This window comes from Stegastes partitus, unplaced genomic scaffold (assembly GCF_000690725.1).
Source record: "Stegastes partitus isolate 25-593 unplaced genomic scaffold, Stegastes_partitus-1.0.2 Scaffold969, whole genome shotgun sequence".
Lineage (NCBI taxonomy): Eukaryota > Metazoa > Chordata > Actinopteri > Pomacentridae > Stegastes > Stegastes partitus.
Window position 1 is genome coordinate 266,464 of NW_007578700.1, and position 12,294 is coordinate 278,757.

The window sequence follows — 12,294 nt, forward strand, 5'->3', positions numbered from 1 at the left end:
GAAGAAGTGTTAGAAAATCCTGACATGGAGCAACTTGAATGAGCGCAGGAAAGCAAATCTATAAATGTGAAGTTAATACCAAACTGCAGGAGGCTGCTTCTGGCTCTGACAGCTCTGACAGCGCTTGAGGAACGAGCCGCCTTTTGTGTGCATCCCCGAATATCTGATGCAACACGTGTTCCTCAACGATCTGTAAAAATCACAAGCAATAACATCTCCCGCTAAAAATAGCCCGACGTGAATGTGCAGCTTTCTGATGCTCGTCAATTTGTACGCGACGCTCCTGCACGCGGCCCGACTCCGGTTTCTGCGTCCGGCGGTTGCAGGGCGGCGGTGCGCGCTAATCACAGAGTGGCTGCCTCACACTTTGATGATTGAGTTTCCTGCTATCCGGGCCAGCTATGTTCGAGGAGGGAAACATGAGCCCCGTCCTGCACGGCAAACACACGGACACGGCGCGGAAATACAGCACTCCTGCACACGTATGTCAACATACAATGCGAGCATGAACACAGCTCCCGCCTGCAGCCTGTGAAACAAGAGGCGCGATTTTCAGTACCTGCAGGAACGCCGGACGGTGTCGGACCCAGCGTTTGAGACGGCTCAGATGAGGAATGTGCACGGCAGCCAGATCAGCAAGTCTCTCAATTCTTGTACAAATACATGCACACACACACACACACACACACACTCTGCCTCGGGGCGCTTGGCATTAACTTTGCATTCTGGACCTCCCAGCGCGAAAGCTCTCCATCCCTCTGCTTGGCTGGAAACACTAACAGGTAGAGATGAAACGCGCTCGCTGGCTCTCCGGCGGCTGCTGTCATCTATACTTTATACGACTAAACTGTCCTTGAAGGTGTTCCAAGCAAAATGAAGCCCGGGTTAAAAAAAAACAAAAAAAAAGACGACTCTTTCCAAGCAGGTGATAATATCTAGATCGCATGTAGAGCAAAAGACTTGGTAAAGTGATAGCCACCAGTGAGGCTTTTTAAACCGCTAATTGCTCCGTGTTAAAGGTTCGATTACAGATTCATGATAACAAACTGAAAATCGCCAGCGTTTTTTTTTTTTACTTCAACATAAAGTCCAGCTCCTCTATGGAAACCATGAGCAGAAGGAAAAATAACTCAAACATGTCTTCAGTGCAGGACGGTACAGCGACAGAGCCATACAATACCAAAAAAAGGAAAAACGAAACTTGAATTTCTGTGATTATTTATTTTACAAAAATGAAAAAAACATAAAATCAACATGTATGACATTTTTTTGAGTGCATATTAATGTTACCTACACTGGAAAAATCAACTGGGGCTCAACATGCCACAGCCAATTCACTATTTACGTTCTTCTGTTGTCTCCACAGTCGTCTCCTGTACGTTTTAGGCAAACACAGCCTGCAGTTCAGCTGAAAAGTCTCCAAATTTTTGCCACGTGACTGTTAGTCGCTGCTGAGTCACTGAAAGCTTCCCGGATCGGCAGAAAAAATCAGAATTCTTTGTTTTTTACAGAATCTTGTTTGCAAAAATGGTTTATTTCTGATGATTTTTTTAAAACAAGGCATGCAGAATAAAGTTTTTTCTGTCTCCTTGCACATCACAAATGAAATCTTTCTACACAGTTTGCTGCTGCGATAAGTCGTGCAACTTTTTTTTTCTTCTTTTTTTATTGTTTTCGGGTGCAGACTGTGAAGCACAGAGCTGCCTACTCTGATCTTTTGTGTGATTATTTGCAATTTCCACACCTGGAGCTGAACAAATTTGCTCTTTTAACAGTCCAGCGCGCAGCTTCCACACAAACCACCGGGTTTGAAATTCCAAAACTAATGTTTTAAAATAAATAAATTGCACGCTTTATTTTTTTTTCCAGCAGCAGCTCTGCAAAAATCCTCCTATTCCAACGTCGTAAAGGGCTGCGGCTAATTATTAGATTTTCATTACTGATTAATCCCCCGTTTATCAATTTATTATTATTTTTTTTACGATTAATTGGTTCGCGCGTAAAAATTTTATGGGTTCCTACGAGACGGCGTGATAAGGGAGAGCATCGGGGGCTTTAGCAGCACGGTACGAGTTTGTTATAATGGGTTTAAAAGGTTAAATCGATATGGACAGGAAGCATCAGCGAGTGGAGCCGGATTTAAAAAGAAAAAAAGGCCACAAAGGTCACGGCTGATCCTTTCTAGTAACGTTCTGCAGGTGGGTGAAGATTCTTGAAGATGTTGACGGAGCGCAAGCTGAAAATATTTATATGGATGTATATTAATCGCATCCCTCGTTCATTAATCATCTTTCTTTCTTTGAGATTTCCTTTAATCACCAAAAAAAATAACACCATCAAACCGGCAACAAGTGTGCCAACGTGTCAGCGCCGACGGGAGATAATAATCAAGGCGAGATGACAAACACAGGAAGATTCGTCACAAGCAATCGAAAAAAAAGGTGACTCACTTGCATTTCCTGCTTCAAACAAGCCTCTCCAGCGTGTGCCCACCTGCAGCTGCAAATATAATGACGCGCAATTTCCGGTTATTCGATCGCGACTGGCACGAGCGATTCCATCAATGCCCCCGAACCGACTTTCCGTCAAATGCATCGGTGTAATAATAATCAGAGGAAGGAAAATAACTACTGGGGGGGTGTGAATGAGATGAGAACAGTGTGGAAATGTGATGTTAAAGAGGAGGAAAGTTTCCAGAAAGCAGCGTTGGCGGGTCAGTCACACTTCAAAGACGATCAACTACAACTCCCGAGTGATCTTTAACCCTGGCAGACAGTCATAACACAAACCAAAGTCTAATTCTTCGGCCCGGGGAGGAGGAGGAGGAGGAAAATATCTGGCGCTCACAGACGCACTCGGCCCAGTCAGACAGAGGTGTGACTCGACCGCTGTGAAAACCAGACGTGTGACCAAAATCTAGGCCATTCTCCAGTTGAGGAAGCAGCTTGTTGTGAATAGATAAGAGGGCCGAGCAAAGAAAGAAAGAAAGAAAAGGAGCGACCAGAACACAATCCCTAAACTTTAATGACGTTTTAAAATGCCTCATTATTTCTTAATAAGACGTGCCCTGCAGGGACGCACAACATGGGGGGTTTTTATCGATATTTTTGCAGACAAAGATGCATAAATATGTTTAAAACCTACTTAACAAGAGAGCCGCTCCTGATTTTACTCGAGCTTTTATTTCCTTTGAACTGCCTTTTATCTCTTTAAAGCACCGCATCGGCTTTTACGCACAGTGAGTTATGTTTTTATTTGTCTTTTAAAACCTGTTTTATGACGTGACGGTTTTATTTTTCCACCGGACGTAATTTGGAATAAATAAAGATTTTGTGAAACTGATCAAAATGCAAAACTCTTGCAGTGGGATAAACATATTGAAGCGCCTCGTCCACTGGAAGCTGCAGAAACAACACATAATGCTTCTGTAATGTACATTAAACAACATTTGTAAAGTATTTAAAGTAATACCTTCAAGTGAAGCTAGCCTTTTAGCTTTACAGGCGCTACCTGCCTCTCAGTGTTTCAAGCCTTCATCGACCAATATGAATAATGACGGGGTTTGCACACGCCAGCCTTGCAGCTTTAAAATGATTCCCATCGCGTGGTATTCGTACCCTAAGGAGTGCTTCTGCAGCAGCCGGGGTGTGGATGGAGACACTCTACTACTTTAACCTTTAATTTCGTCAGAACTATGTTGTAATTTGGAGCGTGAGAAAACCAGACTGTGGTCTACGGTGAGAACCAGCTCGCAAGTGGTCGAAGACGTCGAAACGTTGGGATAAAACTGATGGATAGGTAGCAACGCTTGACTTGAAATGGCAATAATGGAGGCAGAGTTGAGCAGTTTGAGCGTGAAAGCACACAAAGTTGCATTAACCAACACATTCCTGACTCAGAAACAGACTAGAACTCCTCATAATGCCGTCCACTCTTCACGGGTCTTCCGAGGCCTGCTAGTCTGTGGAAACCCTGTCCGAACCTCCCGACCGGCCCTGGTGGAGGCTGTGGCCGGCGGGATGGGTGTTTGCAAGATGGACTTCACGATCAAAAAAAAACACCCACAATCCCAACACAACCTCCATCTAAGCAGCTCTTGCAACTTGCTTCCAAACCTGACGGACTTGACGTCGGGGTCCTGCAGCAGCGACTTCACTTTGGGGTTAATTCCTTGTTCCTATTTATTTTTATGTACTTAAATGAATAGGAATAAGTGGTTAAAAATTCAAATTAAACCTTAAACACTAGCAAATAAAGATCACTGATAAGCATCATCAGTTTTTCCACGATGTCACCCAGCGCTTGATAGCAGCTGTAAACATTAACTACTGATAACGTCCAATGTCGGCCACTCCAAGTACCACCACTACAAATGCTGAGAAATACTCGCTACTATACCAAATGTACGTCCCATTGAAATGCAGACGGCGGCAGTGGTATCGACGAATGTTTGTCTAACAAAACCCGTGTGTTAATCCGTAGAAGTCTGTCGAACGAGCAAACTACGGCCTCCGACGCTCGCGATTCCACAGTGTCTGGAGTGAAAAGCCGTGGTCCTAATGAAAAGCTGCGCTTCTATTCTGAAGGCCAACTGTGGAACCAGAGGTCTTTATTTTGGGTCTTGTAATTGTAAATGTAGCTGCATCGCCGCGCTGCGAGAGTCCTGTAAGTGTCTCTCATAAGTAGCGGCCTTAACCCCAATCCCGACATAAAAAAATAAAAATAAAAATGATCAAGAGGTGGCGTTTCAAAGCTTGCCAAACCATCAGGCGTTGGAACAAGCCCATCCCAGTTTCCTCGAGCGTGACAGATTACAAAACAGGGAGCAATAAAAAAACTCCCGCTTCTCCGTAGACGATCATTTATCCGGCTCCTAATTCGCGGGTTCGGGAGGAATCCAAAGCGGTGGTGGGTTTATGGAGAAGTCTGGTTCCTCAAAAGGAGTAATCCTGCTTGAGTTCTGTTGGAGAGCAGCGTGCAAGCACAGGCATTAAACACTGATGGGATAAAAAAGGTCAAAGTATTCATCCCTTCTCCTGCAGTAATGAAAGGCTGACCGACGTACAGTAAACGTCGGAAGCGCAGAGTCACCGTAGCAGGGCTTGGGTCGGGGCCAAACGTCTAATTGTGGGGTTTTATAAGCATCTCTTTGCTCTGAGTTATTCATTACCGGAGCAGATATGTTGGAGCGTGGAAAATTTCCAAGTGGAAGCAATACAGCAGTTTTGTCTTTTTTTTTTTTCTTATCGTGTGCATTGTAGCTCTATTGACTTAATCATTAAAGCCATTAGCAGTGCTTTCCTCCACCGCCGGGAGGTGGTTGATTGTAATAATGATTACACAGTACAGTAAATTATATAAATGTGTGGTGTTACAAAGAAATAGTCCCACTTCTCAAGCGAGACGGTCTTAATCTGGTGTCCCAACATCTACAGTTGGACGGTTTCAAACCCTCTGAAGGACGAAATCCACTGGCACGTTCTAAAGGCAGGTTTTTTTTGTTTGTTTTTTAAAAAATCACCAAAATTACACCATTTATCAGAGCCACAAACATTAAAAACAGAAAAAATAGGCCAGTTTTGAACTTTCTAACACTCCATGAACGACACATCTGCGATTTGTTGTTTGGTTTGCAAAATTAACCACATCTAAGCTAAAAAAAAAACATTATAGTTCAAAAACCTGCAGAAAAACAGGCGTTTACGTTAAACAGATTCTGTTAAAAACTACAAATTCTTCATTCCTTAGAGCAACCAGAAGGCTACTGGTTAGTCTGCTGTGACTTGAAGACATTAATGGAAAATTCAGACATTTTTTAGCAGGCCTGGGTTGAACTGCAGGCTGTGTTTCCACGGAGCAGATCAAGATTCAGGAGTTTTTCGACAGAAGACAAGTACAGAAACGAATGAACAAGTTAAGAATATGAGCACTAAAGCAGCGGTCTTCAACCTTTTTTGCACCACGGACCGGTTTTAAGCAAGAAATGTTTCTACGGACCGGTCATTACGCACATAAATAATAATTGTTTTTTTTTCTATTGAAAAGTTTCATAAATAAATAAAATTACTTTCTTATTGCTTAACATGTTTACTTTTTCTCCTGTCTCAGTATTAAGTCTCTCCCACTTTCCAAAGCAGCTCTCCTGAGACGTTTGTTTTTGACTGACGGCTTCGTTTAGCAGCCGGACATAAAAACTGACAGTCAAATGACGGGAAACGAACACAAACGGAAGTGACGGGAAAAATAAAACAACCTGCAGACTCCGCTGGAAATAAAAATAAACCAATAAAACGTTTTTATTCCATCTGTGCGGCCCGGTACCAAATGACCCGCGGCCCGGTGGTTGGGAACCGCTGCCTTAGAGCAAAATTAACCACATCCAAGCTACTTTACTTGACACGGTTTGTTTAAAAACTTGCAGAAAAACAGGCGTTTACGTTAAACAGATTCTGTTAAAAACTAAAAATTCTTCATTCCTTAGAGCAACCGGAAGGCAACTGGTTAGTCTGCTGTGACTTGAAGTCATTAAAGGAAAATTCAGACATTTTTTAGCAGGACTGGGTTGAACTGCAGGCTGTGTTTCCACGGAGCAGATCAAGATTCACGAGTTTTGCGACAGAAGACAAGAATAGAAACGAATTAACAAATTAAGAATATAAGCGCTAAAGCATCTATAGTGTGCAGCCACCTTCTTTCTAAGGAACACCACTGGGCGCGTGGGAAACTGGTGTAAATTGGTGTAAATTGGTGTAAATTGTGATGTCAGGCTTTTTAAATTTTTGGCAAAATGAAAAATCGAACTAATTAAACTTTTATGGTTTCTATGATTTATGGCACTATAACTTTGTTCTACTGCGCAAGAACTAGTTCTGAGTTCTCTTTACTTCTCGTCATGGTTGTTGTGTTTCCATAGAGGTAGCAGGACTTTATATTGCCGTAAAAACTGAGCCCACAGTGAATAAAAATGTGACAGAAGCAGAAAACGCCCAGAAAGTTCTTAAACTTAAGACAGCTTAACTACTGTGAAATGAGCAGAGCTGGCACTGGAAGTCTTCAGAAGCAATTTTTTGTCTTTACGTGTGTGTTCCATGTAGCTACATCCAGAATCTAATAATAAATAATCCGACTCCGCATCCAAAACAACAGCTATCAATTTAAAGTAAATCTCCAATTATCTTTTATTACTTTTATTTTCGGTGGCCAAACACAAACCCCGCTCGTAATCAAACGCATTAATTCCTCCAGGGAACTCTGATTATAAACTGATTATCATCTGCCTCGGGGACGCGAACGCCGAAATTGTTATTGCTTTGTTTAATCTCAAATCCACATGAAAAGGAGCGCACGTGTATTCCACAAGGCCTCGGTGTTTACGGCAGAGTTGGAAGAAGGTAAAAAAGAAGCCGCTTTGCCGTCTCGCTGTTTAACATGTCTGCAAATGTGCAGCGACTTGATTCCTGCATAAACCCGAGCGGCTCTCTCGCAGCGAGCGAAAGCGGTCCGAGCGCCAGCAAATGTCGGATGGACTCCTCCTCGTAAAGTGCTCCGCTTCAACCCTGGCAAAAATAAACCTTGGGAGCCTCGGTGCCAAGTATTCCCGTTGATGAAAAGCCAGTTGTGAGTGGCCCCGGTCGTACCCTGGCAAGAGCCAAAGCCGACTGGTGTTAATAAGAGAGAAGGGCGGCCGTGTAAAAACACTCTTTCTGGCCAGTAAAGGGCATTTTTACAAGTTATTTTCCCCTGATAATTTGGAGGCTTAAGGAGGAGGAGAGTGGCGAGAAAGACATCTGCGTGGAAACCGCCGCTCAACAGAAACAACTGAAAGAAAAAGCCACAGAGGATAAAATGAAACTAAGAGAAAGGGAGTGGCTACGACAGAAAGAAAGAAAAAAAAGAAAACCCCACGAGCTCGGAGCCCGCCGCCTGACATCTGATGTAATGCATCAGACGTCGGCGCGTCGGCGTGCTGGACGGGCTGTTACAGTATCTCAAAGGCAGCAGGACCCCCAGTGGTCCGACTGAAGACCGGTGCAGATAATCTCTTGTCGTGTTCGCCATGACAGCATGCTTATCAGCGGCCGGGGCTTCACACGGAGCCTCCGAATGCAACACAAACCGGCTCGCGACGTCACGCTGGAAGGTTAGCCTCATTCTTCTCTGCTAATGAGGTTTGAATTGCCAGTTGCCGGAGCTGCCATGACTCTGCGTGCCAGATATTACAGCAGGAAACAGCCTAGAGTTCCCTTTATTGGCAGCCGGGACGGAGGACACATTACTTTTTTATTATTGCCGCGGCATTTACACATCCGCTCGCACTTTTCTTTTTTTTGTTTTTGAGGAGGAGGAGGAGGAATCTAATAACTCCACCTTCATAGATTTTTAATTGCATGCATCATCAAGCCCTGCAGAAACAACAGCTGGATTATGAGGAATTCAACAACGAAATGCTTAAACGTCAATATCTGCTGCTTCTTTGTATTTTCTATCATTGCAGTGAGTTTCTATAAATTATATTTGGCCTTTTTTTTAAGCATTTTATTAGAGCTGTAATAATTAATGGAGTAGATGAATCGGTTTGAGTGACTTTTCAAAGGAGAGAAATGTTAAAATTCTCTGATTCCATCTCATAACGACTCAGAAACTCAAAAACTGCCGGCTTGGTTTGAAAGTTCCCAAATCTGTCAGAGCCAGAAACTCCAAAAACAGAAATATTTGTTCGATTTTCAGTCAATTCCACATTTGAAATTGTAATATTTAGCAAAAATGCTACAAAATAAACCATTTGCTTGAACCAGATTCTGCAAAATCTAAATATTCTGCATTTCTAGGTGCAAACACTCCACATCTCCAAAGGTTTTGGGATTTTTTTAGGTTGATCTGCAGGCTGTGTATGGAAACAATGGGTTAAAAGTGAACATTTTCTGGTTTCTTTCCTCCTATGTGGCAGTAAATTGAATGCTTTTGGGTCGTGAACAAAACTCTGAATGTCACTATTTTTCTGACATTTTATAGCCCAAACAACTAAATCTGTAATTGCTAGCTGCAGCGCTGCACATTTAAAAAGCAAAATAACCATCCGATTGTTCAGCTATAAAAATAGTTTCAGCCCTGAAATTAATTTTCGTAACTGGAACCACAAACAGGCTGTGGTATTGTGCGGGCAACTTGTTAGTTAATAAGAAGTACGTGAAGCGGCTCTGACGGGATTGAATTACTGCGTCCATACGTTTGCTTATGATATATCACTGAGTGCGAACACAATTAGCGAGCGATACCGTGCAGCGTCGCCCAAATCTTTCCGATTCCGTCATGATTCCGGTCATGCTTGGACTTGTTTAGGACGCGTAATGATGTATAGGCGCATCGGGTCAAACATTGCCTTGATGTTCGGTTAGTCATCTGAGCCTGATGTCCTCATGCATAAAGGGGACAATTTATTTGCTCAAATGAAAATAAACTGAATCAAACGTTCTCACACAAGACGCCCTTTCATGAGGACGCCTTTTGTCGAACGGCTAAAAACGGTGCGGCCACGCCGATAAACACGAGCTATACTTCACACGGCCACAAAGACCTATTAGCCCAGTTTCAGTGCAGAAACCCGTGATGATCAGATGACATTTTGTGGTTGGCTGCGTTTCGCCCTGGATGAATGGATCCTATGAGCCAACCTACAAGTCTATAGCATATGGGGGCTATGATCTAATTAGTCATAGGCGAAAACACAGACAGCATGGCGAAGCGCCTCGGGGCCCTGCCTCTATATGCTAAGCAACACTCAAGTCAACTGAGGTCAAACAGAAAGTAAAGACGAGGGAATTGTAGTCTAGGAGGTGCGTCCGAGGAGCTAATCAGCTGCAAATATGTCGTTCCAACAACCTTAGATCCATACGTCGTTAAAAAGCTCACGTCTAATCAACTGCATCTTCACACTTTAGCGCCAAAAAAAATGCAAGCAAAAACCTCGGGCTCACCCCGCTCGGTTCAGGAATAGCTCGTGACATATTGGTCTACCCAGCATGCCCTCTGCCTCTCCAGACAGCTCTGACACCATTATACAGCGGATATAGACCAGGACATCAGCTGCACAGCCGAGGTTATATAAGTGGACGCTCTATGTTTCTTAGCATTCAGCGCTGCTGCTGCCCCGCCACGGGGAATAGGAGGGGATGGGAGTAGACGTCGAGAGGGAAGGAGGAGGAGGAGGAGGAGGAGGAGGTATAAGGAGAGAAGAAGAAGAAGGGGGGAAAAAAAAGGGAGGCCAGGAAGAAAGACAGACAGAAGAGGGTCACAAAAAGAGAGGCCCGCTGGGGTGTTCGCTGCTGGGAGAGAGCGAAGAAGGTCACCTCTGGCCCCCTAAAGGAGCCCCAGCCAGGAGGAAGGGCGAAGGAGAGGCGAGGAGGAGGAGGAGGAAGAAGGAGAGAATATATAGAATAGGTCACATGGGGCTGCATCCATCCACTATCCTTGTGTTCCTTTGTACAGTCCGGTTACATCACTCAGCCGGCGGCAAGTCTCTCCCATTAGCTTTCATTCTATACGTGAAGGCTTGAAGTAAGGCAAAAACAAAGCTCCAGCGTCTGAATGTTGAGTTTATCTTCTTGTTTATGAAGTCAACTGACTAAACACTGGCCTCCAGGCTCTCAAATGATCTCAGTTTGTTTCACTGTAATGTGGATATTTTGCAGGTTTAAGTTGATCATTTAGTCTGAAATGAGCGTTTTCTTCCAACCAAAAACCCCCAAAAGGTTCTCGTCGAGCCAGAGCCACTCAACACACACATGATGACTTTGTTATGTTCCACCAGCTTCATACGCATCATCTTGGGCTCTGGGGACTTCTGATGGGGCTTTTTTTTCATTGCTCTCTTGATTTTTTATCGATCAAAATCACTCAGCCAGAAGCAAGTCTTTCACTCGACACTGGGAAAAACATAATAAGCAAAAAAATAAAGCACCAGCGTCCAACGGTGGAGTTTATCTACTTGTTTCTGATGGTTTGTCTTTTTTTACGACTGTATCCTGAGAGAACACACTGGAGAGGTGGACTCGCCCGGGGCTAATGATCAACCCGGGGACAGAACACTGCGATTTAAACCGGTGGCTAATGATTAATGAACAGTGGGCGTCTGGCGGGGCTGCACCAGCTGATCTGACATGAAGCCGCTTCAGTCGATTTTGCCGTAAAATATCCACTCAGATAACAACGACGTGTTCGAATTGGGAACCTTCCAAACCTGCGTCCGTGCAAGTCCGGCGTGATTGCAGGTTTGGAGCAACTTTCAACGAGACCTCAAACTTCCGAAATTCCTGCAAAGGCCTTTAAGATCTAGTCCACGTGACTCCATTCGGATCCTTCCACCGTTTCAAAACATCGCGGCAGAGGAAGTGCGTCTGTTGCAAAAAAGCTTGATGGATTCAACTGCAAGAGCGTTTCGGCTTTTAGACTGTCACTTTCCATCAGCGCCGGGGCAAGACGTTCCCGTGAAAACGAGCGCCGCCGAGCATCGACACCCTGAAAAAAAGAGGGAGCGGGGTTCTTTTTTTTTTTTCTTGCACTGCTGAGTGATTTAATTATTACGTCGCTGTAATGTGGTGATGAAGGCTTTCGCGCACAAAACAGCTGCGGACGCACTAATGCCAGCTATTACCATTATATTTATTCATGATCTGCAATCGTGCAACGAGATTACCGTGCAGCCGGCGGATTCTCACGTGGTCTGATGGAGCGCTGACAAGTCAGTCGGGGTCGTGGGACATCGAGGGGGGGGGGAGTGGAAGTGTTGCTCAAGTGTTCCTTGGCAACGGTCTAGGCAACTCCCAAGGCAATGTTGTCTTTGAGCAAAAATGTACTGTATTTTGAGGTCATGTTTGTCTAACATGAACCAGTTTTTTGTTGGGTTTTTTTTAACTGTGGGAATGTCATACCTGGCAGCTTTAAAATGCAACGTACACCATGTCCCGACTAGAAGTGATGCTTTCTGATCCGGGACCAGAGCAGGCAGCGATCAGCAGAGCTGCAGCCCTAGCACAGTCACAAATGTAATTATAAAGACTCCAAATGCCAGGGCTATTATGCAATCGACTACATTACCAGACGTGCAATGCAAGCGTGCACAAGAATGACCCGGTGCACTCGCAAGGGCACATGCAAATCCACTCGGAGTTCATTCATCAGAGCCTTATCTTAGTTATAGAGCAGCGTTTGTATCGATCCGTGCAGGAATATTAGCAGTGTTGGTGGAATGCATGCATGTCTGAGGGAGGAATTAGGGTCAAAAAAAAAAAAAAAAAA

General features: G+C 44.2%; 1 long non-coding RNA gene across 1 annotated transcript in view; it reads right to left on the minus strand.

The window, feature by feature from the left end:
- The window catches only part of LOC103366721 (uncharacterized), a 93,239-nt gene that overhangs the window by 80,134 nt on the left and 811 nt on the right, over positions 1 to 12,294 (minus strand). The window lies entirely within an intron of this gene.